The sequence below is a fragment of the Camelus bactrianus genome, chromosome 7 (assembly GCF_048773025.1).
Source record: "Camelus bactrianus isolate YW-2024 breed Bactrian camel chromosome 7, ASM4877302v1, whole genome shotgun sequence".
In the NCBI taxonomy this organism is placed as follows: Eukaryota; Metazoa; Chordata; class Mammalia; order Artiodactyla; family Camelidae; genus Camelus; species Camelus bactrianus.
Genome location: NC_133545.1, coordinates 42,973,827 through 42,998,918, shown reverse-complemented (window position 1 = coordinate 42,998,918; position 25,092 = coordinate 42,973,827). Strand labels below are relative to the sequence as shown.

Sequence of the window (25,092 nt, the reverse complement as noted above, 5' to 3'; positions counted from 1 at the left end):
CTAAATTCATTAGTCTAGAGCTAAGAATCTGGAATAATATTGTTTAAGCTATATTATAAAGTTGCATATATCTAAGAATTATATATTAATTGATGAATACATGAAATTTTTGACTTTTAAAGCCATCTTTGTTTGGCACCCTCTTATAATGGCTCTGTTCTGGTATGTTTATTCATTAGGAGTCTATTTTTGCTTCCTCTTGACTCAATTTTGATCATTTATGTTTTCCTAGAAAACCACCCATTTCATCTGGACTTTTTATCTCACTGCCCTAAAGCTTATAATTAATTCTCTTAATTTTATTCATATCTGTGTTCAATCTATCTCATTCTTGATCTTCATCATGTTTTCTCCATTTTTCTTGGTCAGACTTCTTAAATATTTGTTTTTATGAAAGACCAATTCTTGGTTTTATTTAACAACTCTATTTTTCTTGCTGTTAAAATTAATTTCCTAATTAATTCAATTAATTTCTACATTTATTATTTTGTCTTTATATCCATTTGTACTTGTTTTCTTTTAGTTTCTTGAAATTCAGAAGTTCAGTTTACAGACTCACAGACATAGAAAACAAACTAATAGTTACCAGGGGGAAAAAGGAGTGGGAGTGATAAATAGGGAGCTTGAAATTAGAAGATTCTAACAACTATATATAAAATAGATAAACAACAAGTTTATACTGTACAGCACAGGGAACTATATTCAGTATCCTGTAGTAATCTATAATAAAAAAGAATGTATGTACATATATGTAATGGCTAAAACATGCTGTACACCAGGAACTGACACAATACTGGAAATTAACTATACTTCAATAAAAAAGAAAAAAAAAGCTCAGTTTATTTTCAGTCTTAATTTTAAAAATTATTTAAAATCTCTCATACAATCTCTATAAAATCTCTTCCCCAGTTTTAGCTTTATTTAATTTATATTTTGATAAAAATTTCTCATTTTCATTAACTTTAGCTTTAAATTTCTTTGATCTCAAAACTATTTAGAGGAATGTTTTCAATTCCCAAATGGTAGCTATATTGGTTTGCTAGGGCTGTCACAACAAAGTACCACAAATTGGGAGGCTTGAACAACCAAAATTTATTGTCTCACAGTTCTGGAGGCGACAAGTCCAAGATTCAGTACTGGCAGGGTTAGTCCCTTCAGGGGGCTTTGAGGGGGAAATCTGTTCAGGTCTTTTTGGCTTGTAACGGCTGCTGTCTTATCCCTGTGTCTTCATGTCATCCTCCTTCTGTAGATGTCTGTTCAAATTTCCCCTTTTTATAAGGATACCAGCCATATTAAATTAGGGCCCACTCTAATGGCTCACTTTAACTTAACTACTTCTGTGAAGACCCAATCTCCAAATAAGGTTACATTCTGAGGTACGGGGTTTAGGTAACATACAAGTTTTAGAGAGACATAATTCAACCTATAACAGTAGCTTAAATCTATTTGTTTATGATTCTGTGACTAGAGAACAGGGCACACTTTCTATCTCTAAATCTTTAAAGATTTTATTTGTGGCCAAGTCCTTTTCCATGGAAATGTGAGAAGAAAGTATGTTCTCTATTTGCAGGGTTCTATAAATGACTATTCAACTAAGCTTGTTAACTGTGTTAATCAAATACTTTTTACATGCTTTGTTGTTTTAATCTACCAAGCCTTGAGAGAAATACTACGATTTTCCAATATAACTGTGGTTTTAAATCAAACTCAAATTTCTAAAGGTTTTGCTTTATGATTCATTGATGTAATACTGCTGTACACATAAAAGTATGATAGTGTTTCCCTTGTTCATGCCAAATTTTGCCTTAAACTTTGCTTTATGTAATATGATGCTGCCATCTATATTTTCTTTAAAGTTGCATTTCTAAATTTCTTTGTTCTTCCCTTTAGTGTTAGCCTCTTAATATAATTTTATTATAGGTATTATAGCAAAGAGTTGAATTTTGTCCTTTAATTCCAAGAATCTTTGTCTCATAGTAAAATTCAAGTCATTCACCTTTATTATAATTTAAGTTTCATTCTTGGATTTTAATTTTCTTTTTCTTCTACTTTTTCCTTTTCTTTCCTTTTACTGAATTGACAAAGCTATCTTTTTAACTCAATTTTCACTCTCTATATATTCTGGAATATTGTCATAAGCTGAACTTCTAGAATACCAATACAGGTTTTAGTAATGTCCATTTTACTTACTATTTATCTAGTGATTCTTTTTTAAAAATTGTAGTAAAATGTATGTAACATAAAATTTACCATTTTAAATTGTACAGTTCAGTAACATTAAGTAAATTTATAATTTTTTACATAAAAATAGAATTTCACTATTCTAGATATCACATATAAGTGGATCATAACAATATCTGTCCTTTTGTGCCTGGCTTACTTCACACCATATAATGTCTTCAAGGTTCATCCCTATTGTAGCATGTATTAGAATTTCATTCCACTTTAAGGCTGAATATCATTAAATTGTATGTATACATCACATTTTATCTATTCATCCATTGATGAAGATTTGAGTTGTCTCCATTTTTTGGCTGTGAATATTGCTGCTATTAACAGTGGTGTACAAATATCTTCTCTAGTCCCTGAGTTTATTTCTTTTGGTTATACATCCAAAAGTAAAATTGCTAGATCAAATGCTAATTCTATGTTTAATTTTCTGAAAAACCACCATACTGTTTTTCACAGAAGATGTACGTTACATTGCCACCAGCAATGCACAAGGGTTCCAATTTTTCCACATCCTAACACTTGCCCTCATTTTGGTTTTTTCCATAGTAACCATTCTAATGAGTGTGAAGTGGTATCTCATTGTGATTTTAATTTGCATTTCCCTAATGATTAGTGATGTTGAGCATCTTTTCATGTGCTTATTAGTCATTTGTATAGCTTCTTTGGAGAAATGTGTTCTCAAGTCCTTTGCCCATTTTTAAATTGGGTTGTTTTCTGTTACTGTTATTGATTTCATTTTATTTTTTCAAACTTTCTATTTTGAAATAAAACAATTTTGGAGCTCTTTCTTATATTCAGCTTGCTTCCTTATAATATACTTCAATACCTATTCAAAATTTGCATTTGCTTTCTCCTTTTAAAAGGCCTGCTTTGGCTGCATCCCAGTTTGATATGTATTTTTTTCATTACTGTGTTTTTTTCTTATATGACATCTTTGAGTAAAGAATATGAACTCTTTAGAAAAGGGATTTTAAATTTCAAATGTACAAAGGTTTTAGTTGTATTTTTGTTATTGATATCTAACTAAACTGCACTGTCATTAGACAATGCAATCTACAAGATATAGATTTTTCGGAGTTGAAAGGCTTGCTTTATGGACCACTGTGTGGTCAGTTTTTTCCCATATGTCTTGAGAAATACATTTCTTCTTCAATTGCTGGATATGAGGTTCTATATATGTCCTCCAGGTCAAGCTTGTTAATTGTGTTACTCAAATCTATCTCCTTACCTGTTTTTTAAAAATTGATCATCGATTGCTTAAGACAGCGTACTAGTTTAAATGTCCCACTATTATAGTGGACATTAATCAATTTTTCCCTGTGGTTCTATACTTTTTTGCTTTATAAATTTCTGAGGTTACTTTATTAGGTGCAGTACATAATATTTTTAGAACAGGTTTGCTGGAGATAAATTCTCTTAGTTTTCCTTTAGCTGAAAATGTCTCTATTTCACCTTCATTCTTGAAGGATATTTTGCCATAAACAGAATTCTCGTTTCTGCATTCTAAAAATGTTCCACTGCCTTCTGGGCTTCATGGTTTCTCTGAAGTCACTCAAATCATCGTTCCCCTGTAATGCACCATTTTTCTCTGGCTGCTTTCAAGATATTTTTCTTTTTCTCTGGTTTTCAGCTATTTGTTTATGATATATCTGGGCATGAATTTCTTTGAGTTTATCCTGTTTCAGCCTCACTGAGTTTACTGGATTTATAAGTTTGTCTTTTGTCAAATTTGGGGTGCTTTCAGTCATTTTTTCAGTCATTTTTCTTCAAATATTTTTTCCTGCATTACACTCTTTCTCATCTCCTTTTGGAACTCCAGTGGCACAAATGTTAGACCTTTTGATATTATCTCACAGGATCTTGAGGCTCCGTTCATTTTTTTAAAACTCTTTTTTTCTCTCTGTTGGTCAGAAGGAATAATTTCTATTCATGTCACTTTTATTTTCAAATTCACTGACTCTCCTTTGTCATATCCACTGTGCTTCTGAATACCTTCAGTGAATTTTTTCAAATTTCTGGTTATTGTATTTTTCAGTTATAAAATTTCAATTTGGTTCTTTTTTATAGCTTCTATTTCTTTACTTCTTGGAACATGGTTATAATAGCTATTTTAAAGTCATTGTCTGATATGAAACATCTAGGTAATCTCAGAGTTAGCATCTTGATTGTCTTTTCACTTAAGAATTTATCAGATTTTCTTGTTCTTTCTAAGTCAAGTAATTTTTCATTGTATGAGAGACATGTGGAATATTATATAAGACTCTGGGCCTTGTTCAAATTCTATGAAGAATATTGTGTTTTGGTTTTTGTCTGCCTGTTTGTTTTACCAGACAATTGACCAGGTTAGGGTCAAGCTGCAAACTGCTATCTGTCTTTTGGGGCTGTGGTTTCAACGTCAGTTCAGTTTTCAAAGTCCCTGCAGTGATATTTGAATTGTACTACATATGCATCAGCCAGGGGCCATTCTGATACTTGGGGGGCTGTCTACCCCACAGTTAAATTCTTAAAGCTTTTCTAGGCTGTTTAGCGTGAGATCCATGCTGCAGGGCTCTGGGGTGGACTGAACAGTTCATACAACATGGGATCCCTTTCTTGAGTTCCTTACTATCTGTGAACTGCCCCCAGCCCCACTCACTGACACTCTGGTACCCCAACTTCCAATCCTCCCCTTCTCGTCCCTGCTACAAAGTCCTGCCATTCCTGCAACTAGGTCTGTCTCTGGGGCCAAGGAGCAGGAGAAAGAAAAGTATACGGCAAGAGGGATTCCTCCACACTCTTAAAACCATAGTTTCTCTGATCAGAGAGAAGGGTTCTCTTCCCTCAGATTTTTAAGGGTCTACATGGTGGCTCTTGCCACCAGAGAATCTCAGTTTCAGGAGTAAGATTTACCTTCTAGCAGAACTGGGAGGAAAAGATCATTTCCTCCACTCTCTCTGCTTCATGGGCCCTTCTTTTGGCTCCTTGAACTAGAAAGTCCCCTTCTCTTGGAAATCTTTTTGTTTGTACCGATGCACAGTTCTAGAATTCATGCTGCCTTTGAATCCAGGCTGGGAGATACCAAGGGGGTAGCGGAATGGGGGGTTTAGGTAGACTTACATAAATTCTGGAAATTCTCAGGCATTATTACTTTGACCATTTCCCTCCATTATATCTGGGACTCCAATCAGATGCATGTTTGACTTTCTCTTTCTAGTCATATATCCATGTCATATATCCATATTATCCATGAACTTTTTGTTCATATTTTCCATCTCCAAGTCTTTCTGTATTCCATTTGTGTTATTTCTTTAGAGATCTCTTCCTATTTACTAATTCTTTCTTCAACTCCCATATACCATTTAACTCATCTATTGACTTCTAAATTTCAATATTTTTTCCCCAAATATGAATGGTCCTTTCTGATATTCTCTTGTTCCTTGTTCATTTATTTTCAATTCCATTTTTTATTTCTTTAAATGTTTTATATATAGTCATTGTATGTTCTGTTTGGGGAATTTCAGTATCTGTAGTTCTTAGGGATTAAATTTGTTTGTTCCTGTTGACTCTTGGGCTAGTGACTTGTCTCCTTATATGTCTGGAAATACACTTTTTTTGTGTGTGTGTGTGAGCTAATATTTACTAAGCTGAATATTTGTGAATTCTAAGAGTCCTGGAATGAGGATGATTTTTTTCCAGAGAGAATTTTCATTCTTTCCGTGGGTGGCAGGCCTTACCAGCCCTATCAACTCAGAAGGCCTTACATTTATTTATTGAGTATCTCCCCAATTGGGTGAGTTGCTTAAAACTGAACTTTATACCCATGACATCAGACCTACTGTTAGATTCAGGGAGGACTAATGTATTTTATTTTGCAAACTATAACCAGCATAGATAGACAGATTTCCTAATTAATTCCCTTTACCAGCAGGTGGGTTATCCTCAGGCCACCCTTTATCCTGAGAGTATGTTCTCTGGGTATTTTAGCATTTGGGGGAAGGGCAATGAGAGACGGGGTTGGCTTTCTCACTTTGTGTGAGCATGTAAGGCCTAGTTTCCCATTACCCTTTGATTCTTCACCCATGACTGTTAATCCCTAAAGCCCCTGATTCCTGAAATCAACATTTGCCCCTGGAGCAGCCATAGCTTCTGGGTTTATCACTCTGATTTCAAGTTATAGGCATACCCTATTTTATTGCACTTTACTTTATTGTGCTTCTCAGATACTGCTTTTTTTTTTTTTTTTTTTTTTTTTTACAAATTGAAGGTTTATGGTAATCTTATATTGTCAGATGATGGTTAGCATTTTCTAGAAGTAAAGTATTTTTTAATTAAGGTATGTACTTTTTTTAAAGACATAATGCTATTGCATACTTAATAGACTACAATATAGTATAAACATTACTTTTACATGCACTGGGAAACCAAAAAATTCATGTGACTTGCTTTATTGCAGTGGCCTGGAATCGAACCCATAATATCTCTGAGTTTTGCCTGTGCTATTCAACTATTTGTTCACTGAGGATTTCTTTTATGTTTTATTTTTTGAAGAATCTGAAATGCATCTAAAAGTATGTTTGTTGTAATTTATCCAGCACCTGGGTGTTTTATGGCAGCAGGGTATTTTAACATACCTAATCCACTACACCGCCAGAAGCAGTAGATGGCTATGTGAAAAAACAAAATGGGTCCTTAAATGTCAAAGGGAAGATTGATTTCCATCTTATTCTTATGCCAAGATAACTTTAACTCTTTTTTGATAATAAAACAGGTTTCATCTTAACCATTAGCACCTATATTACACTAAAAATTTACAACAGAATGTTGCTTTTATGGCATCTACTTTTACAAGTGAAATCAAGAAATTTCATCCAACTAGATATAGCAGTCAATCAAGTTTATGAGTACTTTTCGTGAAAAATAATCTAAAAGAAAACAGTAGGTACTTGGAATCTCTAGATCACTTTAATTATTTTGTGCTTTTTGTTTGTTTGTTTTACCTCTCATAAAAAATATTTACCACACATAAATCAAGTATTTATTGAGTATCTTCTACATACAAGGAACCCACTTTTGGCTCTCCATGGTACACAAAAGTAATTAAGACTCAATTCTTGCTCAAATTAAGTTTTGTGATCCAGGTAAGAGTTAACTACACTATCAAATTAACCTTAATACAAAGACAATTGCCATTAAAAAGTTAAAATGTTCACAGTTCAAAGGAGGGAAACATCTCACTCATTTTTGGAATAAAACTAGGAAAATGGAGTAGGAAAATCTTCACTAAAAAGATCAGTTCAATATAGGCCATAAAAGATGACTGAGATTATGATATGCTGGCAGGGAAAGATTTGGGGCAGAGAGAGAAGGTCTAGAAGTGAACTGTGAAAACAAATACACAAAGGCTTAAAAGTATGGAATCTGAGGGAGGGTATAGCTCAGTGCTTAGCATGCACAAAGGTCCTGGGTTCAATCCTCAGTACCTCCACTAAAAAAAAAAGTGTGGAATCTGTTCAGAAGATAGTAAGCAGATGAATTTGAAACAAAACTCCAGATATATTGACTCTTCCCTAATTTTCTTTATATGCCATGCCCTTTTCCAATTCCAAATCTCAAAACTGTCTTTTTCTTGAAATGTCCTCACCGAACTCTACAATACATGGTAACACTTACCAGTTCTTCAGGAAAGCAACTGGCCTAGAAGTCAGATCTGATAAATGCACATAATCCAAACTACATCCTCAACTTATCATGGAACTTTTTTATATCTCTGTTATGGGAACTATCAATCTGCACTGTAATATAGTTTCTTTTTCACACTTGGTAGAGTGTGAGCTCTTGAGAACAAGGTCTATGAGTTATTCTACCATAGTAACTGACATGTGGGGAGTGTGTGTGTGTATGTGTGTGTGTTTATGTAATTCTAAAAACAGGAATTGGAGAAGGATAGGAGAAAGGGAAGGAGGAAGAACCTGTAAGTTTCCTTGCAAGTGCTGAAGGAACTCTGGCAGACAATGGAAAAATCACAATATGTCACTGGCTGAGGAGGGAGAAATGTAGTGGGAGACTCTTAAGGCTATGCACTGTCCAGTACAGCAGCCACTAGCCACATGTAACTGTTGAGCACTTGAAATATAGTTAGCTCAAAGTGAAATGCTGTTCAGGTGTAAAATACATACCAGATTTTTCAAAGACTTAGTATGAAAATAAAGACGTAAAATACCTCAGTAATTTTTATTTGAATTTTTTAAAATTTTAAATTAAAAATGTTCTCTATGATAAAGGCTTTTAAGATCGACTCTCAGCAACTTTCAAATATGCAATACGGTATTATTAACTATAGCCACCATACTGTACATTACATCCTGATGATTTATTTTTTGGGTGTAAGTTTGTCTCTTTTGACCCCCTCTTCACCCATTTCATCCCTCCTCCTATCTGTCCTCTATATCTTTAAGCTTGGTTTTTGTTTGTGTTTTAGATTCCACATATAAATGAGATCACACAGTATTTATCCTCCTGTCTGACATTTCATTTATACTGCCCTCAAGGTCTATCCATGTTGTTGCAAATGGCAAGATTTATTTCTTTTCTTTGGCTGAATAGTATTCTACTGTATGTATTATGTATGTATGTGTGTATGATAGATTGACTGATCGATCCACATCTACTTTGAGCCATCCATTCATCAATGGACATTTATGTTGTTTTCATATCTTGGCTACTCTAAATACTGTTGAAATGAACACAGGGGTACAAATATCTTTTTGAATTAGTTTTCATTTTCCCCAAATAAATACCCAGGAGTGGAAGTGCTAAATCATAAGGTAGTTCTAATTTTTTGAAGAACCTTCATACTTTTTTCCATAGGGGCTGAACCAATTCACATTCCCACCAACAGTGCACAAGGGTTCCCTTTTCTCCATGTCCTCCCCAGTACTTGTCCCCTCTTGTCCTTTCTATCACAGCCATACTAACAAGCATGAGATGATGTGCTTATTGTGGTTTTGATTCGCATTTCCCTAATGATTACTGATATTGAGCATCTTTTCATTTGCCTGTTGGCCATCCATGTCTTATTTGGAAAAACATCTATTCAAATGGATCCTCTGCCCATTTTTTAATAGGATTGTTTGGCTTTTTGCTACTGAGGTATGTGAGTTCTTTCTATATTTTGAATTTTAGCCTATCAGACAGATGATTTCTAAATATTTTTTCCCATTCAGTAGGTTGCCTTCTCATTTTACTGATGATTTCCTTTGCTCTGAAGAAACTTTTCAGTTTGATGTAGTCCCACTTATTTATTTTTACTTTTATTGCCTTTGCTTTTGGAGTCAGATCCAAAAAATTACCAAGACCAATGTCACGGAGCTTACTGCCTGTTTTCTTCTAGGAGTTCTATGGTTTCAGGTCTTACATTCATCTTTAATCCATTCTGAGTTAATTTATGTGTATAGTGTAAAATAGTCTAGTTTCATTCTTATGCATGTGGCTGTCCAGTTTTCCTAACACCATTTATTGAAGAGATTGCCTTTTCCCCATACTATATTCTTGCTTCTTGTCATAAATTGACTATATATGCATGGGCTTATATCTGGGCTCTCTATTCTATTTCACTGATCTATGTGTCTGTTTTTATGCCAACACCATACTGTTTTGACTATTACGGCTTTGTAATATCATTTGAAATCAGAGAGTGTGGTGCCTCCAGCTTTTTTCTTCTTTCTCAAAATTGCTGTGGCTATTTGGGGCTCTTTTGTGGTCCCATACAAATTTTAGGATTGTTTGTTCTATTTCTGTGGAAAATGCCATTGGAATTTTGATAGGAACTCAACTGAATCTACAGATTGGTTTCAGTAGTATGGACATTTTAACAGTATTAATTCTCCCAACCCATGTGCATGGAGTATCTTTCCATTTATTTGTATCTTCTTCAACTTTTTTCATTATTGTCTTTTAGTTTTCAATGTACAGGTCTCTCACTTCCTTGATTAAATTTATTCTGAGGTATTTTATTCTTTTTAAAGCAAATGTAAGCAGGATTGTTTTCTTAATGTACTTTAGGTATAAAATAAACACCAGATTTTGAAGGCTGAGTATGGGGGAAAAAAGGATGTAAAATACTTCAATAATTTCTATATTGATTACATGTTAAAATGATGATATTTTAGATACATTGGTTTAAGTAAAATATTATTAAAATTATGTTCCTTTGTGTTTCTTATTACTTTTTTTTTTTAATGTGGCTATCAGAACATTTTAAATTACCTATATGGCTTCCATTGTATTTCTACTGAAAATTTAAAATTGTAGTGCAGTATAAATAATCAAGAGGAAGGACTGGTTTTACAGAAAAGATAAGCTTGACTTAGAAAATAAGTTTAACTTAATGAGCCCAAAAGATAAAAATGTAGATCTAGAAAGTAAAAAAATGCGATGGAAAAATAGAATTAAGAAAATTCTTCAGAAATGAGATACTTGAAATTTTGGAAGAGCAGTGAATCCTCTCAGGAAAATTTAGAGCCAACAGCTTCCAGTAGGTAAATTTTCTCAAAGGGTAGGAAAGGCTGGCATCCCAAATTGGATCTCTGAAATCATTTCTCACAGAAACATGATACTAATCATAATTGAGGAGTATTCTGGGTTGACTACATTTGAGGTAGAAAATAGGGACCTAAAGATATTAGAAAATGTTTCTAAGGAAAAGTACATTCTAAATTCAAACAGGCAACTCTTTGCCTTTTTATAAACACACTCTACAAGTTAGTTTCTATCATAATAAAGTGCATACAGACGTGTAGGCATGTGAAACTCTTTAGTTACTGCTCCTATAGGAGCGAAAAAAGAATTGGCTATGCACACTTCTTCCTGTAATAATATGAAATTTACATATGTATGCAGCCACTGTAAATAACAATTGAAAAGAGCTGGAGAATACAGTTCAAGTTCAAAATGAGCATATCCTTCAACTTTTAAAAATTTTTATAAAAATATAAGACATTTGTACCTATTATAAGCAAAAAGTTTTTAACTAAACTCTCAATCTCTTTAAATACAGAGCTATGCAAATATGAGCAGTACCATTTCCAAGTATAAAATACATTTTCCTCTCCCTTATGAGATTAAATAAATACTCATATTTAATAAAGAACTGTTTGCATTTTAATACTTTAAATTTATTTGTCAAGAATCCTTTCACTGGATTTGCAGGGTAGCTGAGATGAGAACACAGGTACACAAGCCATTACAATGCAAGGTGGGATGGTAAGTGCCCTACATGTCATGGTGGTTCACAGAAGGGTGGGTTCTACCTAAGGACAGTATCACAGGAGGTGGCATCTTTGTTGGGCTTAGTAGAAAAGTTAGTTCGACCCAGACTCTGGAGGGCCTTGAATGGCAGGCTGAGAAGACAGGGCTGACTTGGGTAAACAACGTATCAGGTATGTGCCTTGTGTAGACAGAAGCAAACCTGAGAATGCTGAGTGGATAGGGCTGGCACCTCCTATCTGTGAATGTGGAACTGCGGATATGGTGGGCTGGCTGTACTATGCCTTTTACATAAGAGACTAAAACACAGGCGGATTTTGGTATCCATGGGAGCGTCCTGGAACCACTCCCCCACAGATACTGGGGGATGACTGTGTAAGCACCCAGCAGTGGCCAGGCAGCAGGGGAAGTAAAGGCAACATGAAGCAGAAGTCTGAGCAGCAAAGTGCTGATGTACCTGCTTTCTGAGCAGAATGCACAGGACTGTTTTCAAGAAAAGGAAATGCATGAGCACATGTTCAGTTTTTTCCTATGATTAAGAGGCCTCCTCTTGGGCAACCAGCCTAGTCTTTAAGGAAGAAAACAAATTTTTATCACATAAGCAAGGGAATCGGCCTTTTCCTGAATGGATTCTGGGCTGGACAGGCTGAGGAGAGACATCTGCTTGCAGCAGTGGCAGCAGAGGAAGCAGCAGCAACAGCAAAGCACACTTGCTCACATGCAGACACCCTTCCCTCTGCCGGCCTACTAGGCCCAACGTACCCGCCCCGGGTTCCTTAACATATGCAACAAGAGTCACGCTCTACTACTCATCGAATCAAGGCTGGAAGGTTGAGAAGAAAAGTCACTTAGTAAATAAAGCAGTTGATTCACATTAAAGTAGAAAAGGAATCCAAAGGAGGGAAGAAAGAAACCAGGTGAGACAAGGCAGAGAGCAGGGATGGGATCAAGGGAAACCAAGAAAGAAGCAGGCAGATCGCAGTCAAGGGGAAGACAGTGGAATGGGTCAGAACCATTACACCTGTGAGCACATAAATGGAATGTCTATTTACAGTGAAACTTTATTTTCAAAAGAACTTTTGGCCCATGAAAGGGGTGACAGTGGTAACAAAGTTAATTACACCCCATAATTAGTAATTAATGCTAGATAACAAAGCCGTTAGCAATACAACTCTAATGATGGAGGACCAGCATCTGAGAAATATAACAGTATATTAGCATAACCACATATGCAAAATACATAGAACCACTGCCACAGTTAACTTGTCATTGAATGATTAAATATGAATTCATAATTAGAAAAATCCACACTACAATTTATTGACTTTCCTGAATGTTCTGGTTCATTAAAAGTTGATTACTAAACAGTGACCTCTAGTGGCCCATAATTTTCTAATTCTCAATGTTTCTCATAAGAGTCAGCATAGATTCCAAGAACCTATTCGTCCTAAATAAGGTTGTTACTTTGAAGATGTTAATATTCCTTTTCCCTAAAAGAGAAATATTTATTTTATCTTCTCTCCTTAAAATACATTGTGTGTGACAAATACAAAGTGCTAAAAAAAAAAAAAGCTCTCCTGCTTTGGTCCAAGTGTCACAAATTCATTAACAAATCGTTACTGAGAAAATATCTGTAATACCTTGAGCTGGGTGTTTGGGTTATTTCATTAATACCTGGAAACTGACTCTACTCATTTTATACTATGCAACCAGAAACGAAGTCAACATTAATACAGTAGTCATGTTACTAACTCTTCAATGCCTATACACACATTTGAGATGCTGAAAACACATTTTAATTTAAAATTCAAGGAGAGTAGTGACTTCAGATTCACTGCATGCTGAACTACTGAGGTTTATCTTAAAAGGCAATTGATTAGCAACTATAAAGAAAAATCTAGCTCATAAATTTTTCTTAAAGAAGAGGTTTTTGTAACAAAGATGCTCCTCAAGAAACCTACTTCTACAGCACATAAGTGAACTTTCCAAGCATCATCTCTCCCTTAAAATGAATGTATCTTTTAAAAATATCCCAACTTGCAAATCTCTAAAGCTTTTATTACTTGCTACCCAAGTACATTCATTATTAAAACAAGGTTTCAGAAAGGTTCACAATATGAGGAGAAGACTTTGGGTACGTTATTAAAAGAATTCTATTAACAGACACATATAACTATATATAAAAATAGAGAAACAACAAGGACCTACTGTATAGCACAGGGAATTATATTCAATTTCTTGTTATAACATATGATGGAAAATAATCTGAAAAGAAAAAATATATATGTATAACTGAATCACTTTGCGGAACACCCGAAACTAAGACTGTAAATCAACTACACTTCAATAAAAAAAATTTTTTTTTAATCTACATCCCTTCATCCCCCAAATCAAAGTACTGATCCTGGTTCTCTCAAGTAGTGGCAATGCTGTAGCTTCCTTAGAGATTGTGATTAAGCCTCCAATACTTTAAGATGTAAACAAAAGAAATATATCCTTCCTCATGTAATATTTCTGCAGAACACACGGGTGTGGGGCACCGGTTGTTTTCCATGATGATTTAATAAAGTAGCTGGATAATGAGTTGTACCTTCTGCAACAACCGAATCACCATTTAATGCTATTATCAACAGTTCATGACCCACCAGCAAGAAATGTCAACCTGATTAATCTAAACACTGCTGACCTCAAAAAAAAAAAAAAAAAAAAAAAACGGAAAAAACTCACTCCTCGCTGTTATTAACATTTACTGTTCTTTGGTATGAAAATACAAAAAACAAATCTTTAAATAAAAACAATATTTTTAGAAAATTTGGTATGCAAATTTTGCTTTGTGAAAGGTGGTAGGGTTCTGGAAAGGTACAGCAGAAAACAACATTTAAATATAAACATTTGTAACAACTATGGGAAACATTTTTTGAAGACACCTGATTTTATAAGTTCAATATATTATTTTAAATAATTGCTTTATTTACTCAAACAGACAGCATTACAAACCAGGATTGGGGTAAGATGTCATTCTGGTTATGAAGTTCACTTTTAAACTCTTACTTCTCATACACAAGTTTCAAAATTAACCAGAAAAAGGCTCAGAAAAACCTAAAAATACAGATTTTTGAATACAGATTTGGATACAGATTTGTCCTATTTCCTTCCATGAGCATAAGGTATAAGAGTGTTGAAATGAAATATTCATTTCTTTGGTATAATTGTAGTATATCCACTTGCAATTCAGCCTGTGTTTTACACAATGAACATTTTTTGATGGGATGTAAACCTGAAAGCCTTGCATTTCAGAAGACTTTATTTAATGCTGCTGTTTTAAACTTTCTATGAAGTAATAGAAAAGCACACACCCTACCATCAGGTTTCAGAAAGGCTCATTAGATCACAAATTGGACAGCTAATTTTTGCTTTAAAAAAAGAAAAAAAACACTTTCTTCATTTTAATATACCAGGTTTTTAGTATCTACAAAAATAGAATTCAATTGCTATTCCTTTTTGTACCTAGCTGAGAGTCTGAGACTCTAAAAAAAGCAACTGAGAACAGGCAGAAAAAGTCAAGATTCTCTATAAATAAATCAGGCTTTGTATGGTAACCAGAAAGGCTCAACCTCAAACCAATAAGGAAACAATCAGACAAATCCAGAATGAGAAAAATTCCGTGTGATGACTGATGGAAAGGGTTTTTTAAAGGAAGACTGTAAGAACTGCTCTAGACTAAAAAGACTGATGAAACATGGCAACCAACGTAATGCAGGAAACTTTATTAGACAGTGGATCACAGAAAAGGAAAAATCTAGTTATTTGGGTGTAACTGAGAAACTCTGAATATGGGCTATACATTAGATGACACTGAATCAATGTCAAACTTCTTGGGTGTGACAGCAGTCTTGGAGTTATACAGGAGAATGTCCCTGCTCTCAGAAGATTTATGCTAGCAGTTTTTAGATGGGAGTGAATGCTTCAGCCAAAAAGAACAAAGTATGAGGGGGAGGAGGACAGAACCTACAAATTGAAATTAAAAATAAAAAAGTTAAATAGCAGAGTATTGATCAACATACAAATGGAATCTGTATGTACTTATTATTTAGAAATGTTTCATGGATTCTATTTTTTATTTTTAAAGAGGCAGGAGGTGAAGGAGGGAAAATTCTGACCTAAAGACCAATTAAGGTAAATACTTGCATCCTGGTTTACAAAAGATACTTTGCTAAAGCATCTGAGTCAAATTTCTATAACTGGAGTAATTCTTCATTAATTTACATTATTATATTGCTGAGTTACTCTGTACCTCCAATTCCACAATCAGGTTTCCATATGTGCTCTCTGTCCCTAATATCTCTGAGTCTGCCCTGGCTTCCCAAGTAAATGACTAACCACACTAATGGTGTTTGTTCTAGGTTCTCTGCCAGGGCATAGCATATAGAAATTACTTAGCTGAGATCCATTTTAGGGTTGTTTTACAAATAAAACTTCAACCACCAAAAGAAGAGGTTAGAATCTTTATCCTAATACTGTTTGACTCACATCAGGAAGAAAGCAGGGCTGAGGGACTACTTCTGTAACGTATTGCCATGCTATTGAGTTACAGCCCATTAAAATCCATAATGTTTACTTCTATGCTAAATCACATGCATGTACATTACACATATACGTTTTCAAAATACACAGGAGTCTGAATAGCCTCATTTCTATAAATTAGGATTTAGAGAAAAGAGATATAGAACCAAAGTAAAATGTATGTGGCTGTTTTTCCTATGACTCTTCATGAAACAGAAAAAAATAAACACTCTCCCTCTGATTTTAACAAAAGAAGGCAATCAATTAGATGAAGACCATAAGTAGCCAACATGTCATCCATTTACTCCAACCATGTTCATCTCAAGGGCAAGTGAAAGGCAAAACAGTTGGATTTGACCAGGGTTGGGTCAGTATCAACAGAGGGAAAAGAGGAGCAAGGCAGCTGATTGCGTGTAATCATGTACCATGGAACATACACTGAGGAGAAAAAGAAGTGAGGACTGGAGGAGGACGGGGATAAAGAACAGGCTGTGTTACTATTCTGCTTCCGTCCTACCTCCATCAGGCATGGCTGGTAACTGTACTGCTTATCTTCCCAACATTTGAAATTCCCTTCTTTAAAAATTACTCAATTCTTTTTCTTTTACAAAAAGGTAAATTCCTTGAATACTACTGTTCAGGAATGACCAAGTACAGCCCATAATCTCAGTCTCTTTCACAGTTCAGAAGAATTTAGTACTTGCAGGTCTTTCAGTATTTAAAGACCAAGACACAGAATATCATTTTTCCATTCTTACCAAAAAGAAAAGATTCTATTATAAGAAACCTGGAAAGAAGAGACCAATCCAAATAGATTTGGTTTCGTGTGGTTTCTTTGACAAAGGCAGATTCTCTAGAACAAATATTGTACTTGATTTTGTCCTCAGCTTTAAAGTGAAGCATATTTACATGGGAGACAATAAAAGATGTGTGCTTGTTTTATTTTTCCTCATTGGATATCATTAGTATTTGAGATTACTGCTTTGACCCAGGATGCAGAGTCTCTTATGAACAAACTGTCACTTGACTATCTATCTGTTCCTCAGTTGGTAAGGAAATCTATGCTTTTTTACTCTCCTTGAAACATCACTGTATGCTTCACCAGTCCACAGTTCCTTCCCTACCATTCTGTTCTACAAAAACCTCTAAGAGCAAAAGGTTTTTCTTCACTCATTTGACAGCAAAACTGATGTGAGGTTACTTACATATTTACAGTATTCATTTATTATGCTTGGTGTGAATATTCACATATTTCACTGCAGAAATAATTAATATGTTTGATTATAGAGGGTGGCCCTGGACTCTGTTAGGGATGTTACATAATATATGGGGTGTGTGTGTGTGTGTGTGTGTGTGTGTGTGTGTATAGTATTATCTTTTATTAAAAGAAAAAAACTCACATGGCTCCGAAAGTTTCAAGTAAGAGATTATGAACTCACAATGATTTTTTTTTTCTTTTCCAGTTTTATGACCAGGAACCCAAACTTCTGACTTGGACACAGAATTATAATAAATCATTTCCATTTACTCAATGAGTATGATGTACCAGTAACTGTGTTTTACCTATTTTTTCTCTCATTTATTTATTTATTGCATATACACTTTTATTGAAATATAGTCAAAAAATATGGAACGCTTCAGGAATTTGCATGTCATCCTTGTGCAGGGGCCATGCTAATCTTCTCTGTCTCATTCCAATTTTAGTATATGTGCTGCAGAAGTGAGCACTTTGTCTATGTCATTTTAATTTAATTGAACACTGGGGAATGAGTCTTTAAGACCCACAGATCTAGAAGTTTATCAACATCAATCCAGGCTCTTCCCCCGCAGAGTAAGGAGCTAGGCTAGCTGTTCCTTGCGTTCATCTGGAGGTTTTCATTTCTCTTAGAGGTAACATATTATAAGGTTAAAAGCAGAAACCTTACAGTCAGCCAGACTAGTGTTGAATTTATTCCACCTCCAAAATGACTAAGAACATGTTCCATAACTTCTTTGTTCAACCATTTCTACATCAGTGAAATGGAGGTGACAACAGTCCTTACCTCACGGGGTGGTTGGGAGCATCAGATGTGACAGTGTCTGTAAAGCACCCAGCTCTGACTGAGGACTTACTATGTAATGGCAGCTCATTAAATACTTGTTTCCCTTACCTATCTTTACCAAAAGGCATGTGCATGATGCTGTCTACTTTCTGTTTTACAGCTATTAGTCCACAAATTTTTCTTTCACAGAAATAAGATGATAGTCACCTGATAATCCTCTTCTTGTTTTCAAAGGATCCTTCTTTTGACCTCAAGGGAAGATTTACTAGTCACTGAATGTCACAAATACACTGCTAGTGTACAGAATTTTAGAGCTCAGAGAAATGATAGAGGGAAGTAAATATATGGAACAACTATCATATGCCAGGTATTACCTCCTCACTTCATTCTTTCAGTCAGCCCGAGAGGTAGTTATTGTCCTGATTTTTAAAATAAGGGGGAAACAGTTATCTCATGATGCAGCCTAACATTCCTACAACTTTTTTAGAACTTCTTCTACCTCTTTTCCCAGAGAAAACTGCTTAATACCTTAGTGTCAGAGTATAAATTTGAAATAAACATATTATATAATAATTTAAAAAATAGAATCTTACTGTATATACTGTTTTATAACCTGCTTTTCTTACCTAAAAAGCACTGTAGATATTTTTCATGTCAAAAATTTAACATTTTGACTCATATTATATAATTTAATTAGCTCCCTCCAACTGGACATCTGGGTTATTTCCAAGTAATCATTACTTTAAATCAGTGGTTTTTAACCTTTCTTAAATACTATTGAGGACCCCAAAGTTTTTGCTTATGTGGATTATGTCTACCAGTATTTACTATATTAGAAAATAAAACTGAGAAAAATTTTAAAATATTTATTTCTTAATTCACCTAAAAATAACAATGATAAACCCATTACATGTTAACCTATTTTTATGAAAAAATAACAAGACTTTCTAAAGAAAAAAAACTTTAGTGAGAAGAGTTGCACTGTTTCACAATTTTGCAAACCTCTTTAAATCTGGCTTAGTAGAAAGCAGCTGGATTTTCACATCAAGTTGAATGTAGAAGTAGATACATATTGTTTTGGTGTAAGTATATAAAGAAAAGCTGGCTTCATATGGATATGTAGTTGAAAAAGGGAGGAGTATTTTAAGAAGCTTTTCAGATAATTGTGACATTAACCAACAGTCTGACAAATGGTAGTTTATTAAAGGCCAGTTGTATTGAAGCAAATTAAATGTCCATTGACAGATGATTGGACAAAGAAGTTGGGTGTGTACACACACACACACACACACACACACACACACACACACACACACACACACACCACAGGAATACTACTCAGCCATAAAAAAGAATGACATAATGCTACTTGCAGCAACACGGATGGACCTAGAGATTATCATACTAAATGAAGAAAGCCAGAAAGAGAAAGAAAAATACCATTATGTTAATACTTATAAGTGGAATCTTATAAAATGACACAAATGAACTTATTTACAAAACAAAAACAGACTCAGACATAGAAAGCTTAAGGCTACCAGGGGGAAAAGGAGTGGGGAGGGATAAATTGGGAGTTTGGGATTTGCAGATACAAACTACTATATACAAAACAGATAAACAACAAGGTCCTACTGTATAGCACAGGGAACTAGATTCAATATCTTGTAATAACCTATAATGGAAAAGAATATGAAAAGGAATATATATAACTGAATCAGTATGCTATACACCAGAAACTAACACAACATTGTAAACTGACTATACTTCAGTTAAAAAAAAAAAATCAAAAGCCAGTTGCAGTGTGGCATACCAATGAACTTTCTTCAGTTTGTTATATTAAAATCTACATGTCTATGTTATACTTTGAATGCCTCTTTTACCCCAGGCATAGTTCTGTAGCATTATACAATAGTCTTTTGGAAAATAGAGGTTCAGTGAGTTATGCAGATCTTCCAAATTCCCAATATGTTATATAAGGAAATCACATTCTTTAATAGCACCATAAATCTCATCACAAAAGTCTTTAGTATTAAAAAGCTGTCAGGCTCATAGAACCAGATATAAGTTTTCTAAAATTCTAATTTTTGCTTGAAAGATCCAATTTTATCATTGGCAACAAACACTTGAAGTAACACGTTCACTTTGTTCTTTTTCTATAAAATGTCTTATCAGGCACTCTTTTAAATAAAAATGATATTACATGGAAAAGCAGATAGTTCAGCTGGCAACTCAGTCACAAAAGTACTTTTCCTTACAGCAACCACAATATCTATAGTAGTAGAAGTGTTTTCTGTACGCTTTCCATTCTATCACATAGAATATAAAAAAACACATGTTCAAAGATCAAAATTCAATAGAAGTAATCATTTGTATCGCCTCATCAAGCCATTCTTAAGTGAAACTGCACGCATGTGGCAGTGAAGAACATGCCACTCTCCTGATTTACACTGAGGGCCAGTATTTTTATCAGGCATTCCTTTTTCAGTGTGAGTAATATTAGTATCACTATGAAAATAATTTTGACCTCATGGGCCCCCTGGGGGTCCATGGATGGCACACTGCAAATCGGTTTTTAACAACGCTAAAAGTACATTCTGACTTTGGGGGGATACATTCTTAGAAGCAGAATTACTAGACAAATTATTTTGCCTATTTGTTAAGCTTCTGATGCATCCAAACTGTTCACTAAATTGCTTGAAATAATTTACATCCCCAACAGCAGTCTTTGAGGCTACATATTCTCCTTGCCTTGGCTAAGAACAGACTTTTGTATCTTTGCCAATTTAAAGATTAAAAATGGTAACCTTCTGGACCGTTTTTACTGCCATAAAGTCCACATTACTCCAGTATGAATTGTTTTGTTTCACTAGAATTTGGTTGTAGTAAAAGTAAATGAGCTTGGGGCTTGTAACAGCAAGTTTCTCATTTTACTGAAAAATGCTTCTGAGTTTTCCTGCCTTTAAAAAAAGTTGTATTGTCTAGTTACATGATTTTCTAGAGTGAAAGTGTTATAAAATGGCAAAATTCTCCATTTAAGAACACAGATACAAACTTTATTAATAGCGAGCACAAAGCTGGCCTTCTTCCATGTCTGTTCTAATCTGAGAAGATGGGTGGTTATAGAATTCTTCCACATAAACACAGTCCACCTGGACATAGGAGGGGAGTGGCCTGAACAAACTGCACACCAGTTCACGCACTTGTCTGCAGTTTATTCTTCAAACATACTGTTTTTCCTGTGAGCAATAAATCCAAGATAAATCATTAAATCATCACTGATTTCCTCCCCCAAATAAATATGCCCTTGTTGCCAATATGCAAAGACAGAGGGAAAACATTAAAAAAACAATATTCTCTTCCATCCCAGCTGACAGTCAACATGTGCTCTCAGGAAAGTGGCCAACTTGGTTTCAAGGCTTTAAGAATACAACATAATCCAGAATGACTGCAGTCTAGAGCAAATGTTTTTAAGAAAAAAAAAAAAAAAAGCCTGTCCTCTTCAAAAAGGAGAGGAATCGCTCTGGGAGGTGTTAGCTTTGTGGCTGCAACGGTGACCACCTCTACTTCCCTGGGACAGATTTTTTCAGCTTAACAACCCTCACTGGTGACTTGTGACATACTTCTGCCGGTCCCTGCAGGTCCCGTACCTTGACAGGCCATTATGAAAGGCTCTCTAACAGGGCCACTGGCTGTCAGAAGCCACCAGCTGGCCTGCCACAGCCCTGCGGTCACCAGGGTCCAGCTGCCAGTCTGGGCGGTGCTGTCCACTCTGAGCAACGTGCCGCCCAGCTGCTGTGTGGCCACGTCCATCTGGAGCTTGCTAGCTAGACAAATCTCTGCGCCTGTCAGAGCTCCTCGGCAAGCCTTGTTATGCAAATTAAATTACTCAAGTGTGCCCTATTACTGCTGCCTAACTGCTCCTAGAACCAAGCTCACACTGACAGTCAGTTCACATTTTTTGCTCACCAAAAAGTACCTCATTTATTCTTGCTCTGCTGTTCCCTTGTATCATTAAAGCTGAACAGCCAAAGTCCACAGAATTCTAACCTCTCTGTGGTGGGCTACTGTTCTCCACTAAGAGCTCAGAGGGAAATTAATTACAAAAGAAAACCTTCTAATCAGACATGAAGTGGTGTTAAAGCTACAGCCTTACTACATTTGACAGAGATGATTTTACTACCAGAAATATGAAATTTAAATCTTAATGGCTGAAAGGACAATCTAGTATAACAAGTTATACTGCCACCCCCCCCCAAAAAAAAGAATTAGGAGAAAAATGCTGTAGTAGTACTTTTACTAATATCCACTTCTAAATAAAAAGGAAAGAAGTGACAAGAAATTTCAACAGCTGAAGTTCATGTTGATGGCTCACTGCCCTTGTCTATATTCCCCCCTCCCCCACCCTCCCAGCCCAGGCATCCTCCAACATGCTCACCCTCCCTCCTCTGCATGCACCCTCTTCACCTCCCCCTTCAATTAGGTTTCTTTCTCTTTTAATAACTCATTTTAACTAAACAATAATTTGAAGATTATTTGGGATGTGAGTATTCAAAGGCATTTAACTATTTCTAACTCCTTCAAAGAAACAACTGAGAAAAGATTTCACCAGGCTAAAGCAGCATTTCCAAGAGTCTCACTCGAGTAATGTCATTAATAAGTTAGGCATTTTAAACGAGGAGGTAAGAGAAATAGGTCAGTATCAAACAGTTTTACTTCCAAACTAGCAGTTTTTGTGGTCTGCATATACCAATTTAGGAGGGAGAGAGTCTAAGTAAATGTTTATGAATTATGCAATGATACAAATCCCAACAAAAATTTAGCTAAAACAGGAAACAGAATGATATTTGGACCTCAGTCCCCAAGGAATGTTTCTAGTACAGGAATGCTTAGAATCTTTACTCTGAAAATAATTCATTTTTAATTGCAAAACAGAAAGAATAAAAAGACTGCTGGCCAGGCACAAGCCAAATTTAAAATGCATTTCAGGTTTAAAGCCTACAAGTAGACGGAGGGAGGGTTACTGGGGTTTGGGGGTGGGGTGGGGATTTTGGCCTTTTTTTTTTTTTGCTTCATTGCCTAACTGAACCTGGAAATAAGGAAAGATAGTCCAAGGTAAATACAAGGCAAGATATTTTGGTAACTATATATAGAGTATTTTAATATCACTTATATAGTATTTTTATATCAGCCTATATAGTATTTTAAATACAATAAAATATACAGTACTTTAAAATATTCTCTGATTATTTTTACTGCTTTACTCTGTTCTTGATCAAATGGGAAAATGAATAGTTTAAGCCTACATGCTTGGCTTTAAACCTCTATGGTCATATTGCTTAAGAGGTGCTTCTCAAATGCTTCATTTTTAATGATTTTAAAAATCAAGTATCTTTTAACTTTTGAGAGATCGAAATTGCAAAAAAAATTTACACAAGTTAAAACTGAAATAGAAAACAAACTATTTCACTCAAGTATGTAAAACTATAAATACATTATGTATACAAATTAGAAACTATTTGCGTCTGTATGAACAAGTAGCTATCTCACAGTAATGACATTCTTAAAAAAACATTGTAATGACAACATAAGGAAATAAAGGTAGTATCAGAAATGTTTATTTTTATCTAATGAAATGTTTTTATCAGCTATATTTCTATTTATACATTCAAATTAGTTTAAAAAGGGCAAGTAATGTAATTTGTTACATTTAGAAATCATTAAAATGCTTATAATTTGATCAGGAGAAACCTAAGGTTTACTTTAGTTGTTTTAACTTTTATGGTGGTAATGGGGTTCAGAACACACTATCCCAAAATATGGCACCGTGACACATATTTTATATTTTAAGCTGGAGGAGTTTGAAAACAGCAGGCGTAGGAAGGACTCTGATCTTCTCGTCTCCCCTGAAGGAGGTTGTAAGACCCTCATATGAGAGGTGCCCTCCCTATACCCAGGAGAAAGGAGCATCCTTATCTCCAAAGACAGAGAGACTCAGATGAACCGGGAGGAACAGGCTTTGCTACGTTTACCCCAGTTTACTACTCTTAACCCACACCCTTTTGTCCTATCAGGTTTCTCTTATGACTTTCCACTCTGCCAAACTTGGTAGAAAAACAATCAGGTTTAACCATTTCTTCAGGCCTTCATTTTCTTATAAAGGTTCCCTGTTTCATAAAACTGATATTAAAGAAATGTTTATGCTGCTTTTCTCTCGTTAATCTGTCTTCTGTCAGTCTCATTTACAGGGCCTCAGGCAGAGAACCTAGGAGGGTAGATGAAAAAAGACATTTTTTCCTCCCCTGTAAAACTATTTCCCCCAAATCTTTATCTACAAAGTAGAAAAGTCAGTAACTTGTATTCACTCAAACTACTCTGCTCAAATTCTTGACTAAATGAGAATTTCACCCTTTTCTCTTTAATACAGACAGTCCCTGGCTTACGATGGTTGACTTAAGATTTTTCAACTTTACAATTGTGTGAAAGCAACATGCATTCAGCAGAAACCGTACTTCAAATTCTGAATCTTGACGTTCTCCAGGCTAGCAATATGCAGTAAGACACTTGGTCATGATGCTGGGCGGGGCAGTGAGCCGCAGCTCCCAGACAGCCGCTCAATCACAAGGTACGCTTACAACCCTCATGTACCAAACGATGACTGTTTTTCACCTTCAGTATTCAATAAATTACATGACATATTCAACACTTTATTATAAAATAAGCTTTGCGTTAGATGATTTTGCCCAACAGTAGGCTAATGTAAGTGTTCTGGGGACATTTAAGGTAGGCAAGGCTAAGTCACGTTGGGTAGGTTAGGTGTATTAAATGCATTTCAACATACGATATTTTCAATTTACAGTGGGTTTAGCGGGATCCTTAGAGATGTTAGTTGAGAAAGTTGCTATAATTCCAATGTGATTTTAATGATAATAAGAGTAACACTATTGAGAATGTACTATGGATCAGGGACAACAGTGTTCTCCACAAGCAACCCTTTGAGGTAGATATTATTCAA

At 35.1% G+C, this 25,092-nt stretch overlaps 1 protein-coding gene and 1 non-coding gene across 2 annotated transcripts in view; both read right to left on the bottom strand.

Moving 5' to 3' along the window:
• Positions 1-25,092, bottom strand: part of HIBADH (3-hydroxyisobutyrate dehydrogenase) — a 95,899-nt gene that overhangs the window by 28,942 nt on the left and 41,865 nt on the right. The gene's annotated exons all lie outside the window — the stretch shown is intronic.
• LOC123613468 (U6 spliceosomal RNA) lies at positions 17,660-17,766 on the bottom strand. The gene has a single exon (XR_006720827.1). It is a non-coding gene; the product is annotated as a U6 spliceosomal RNA (small nuclear RNA).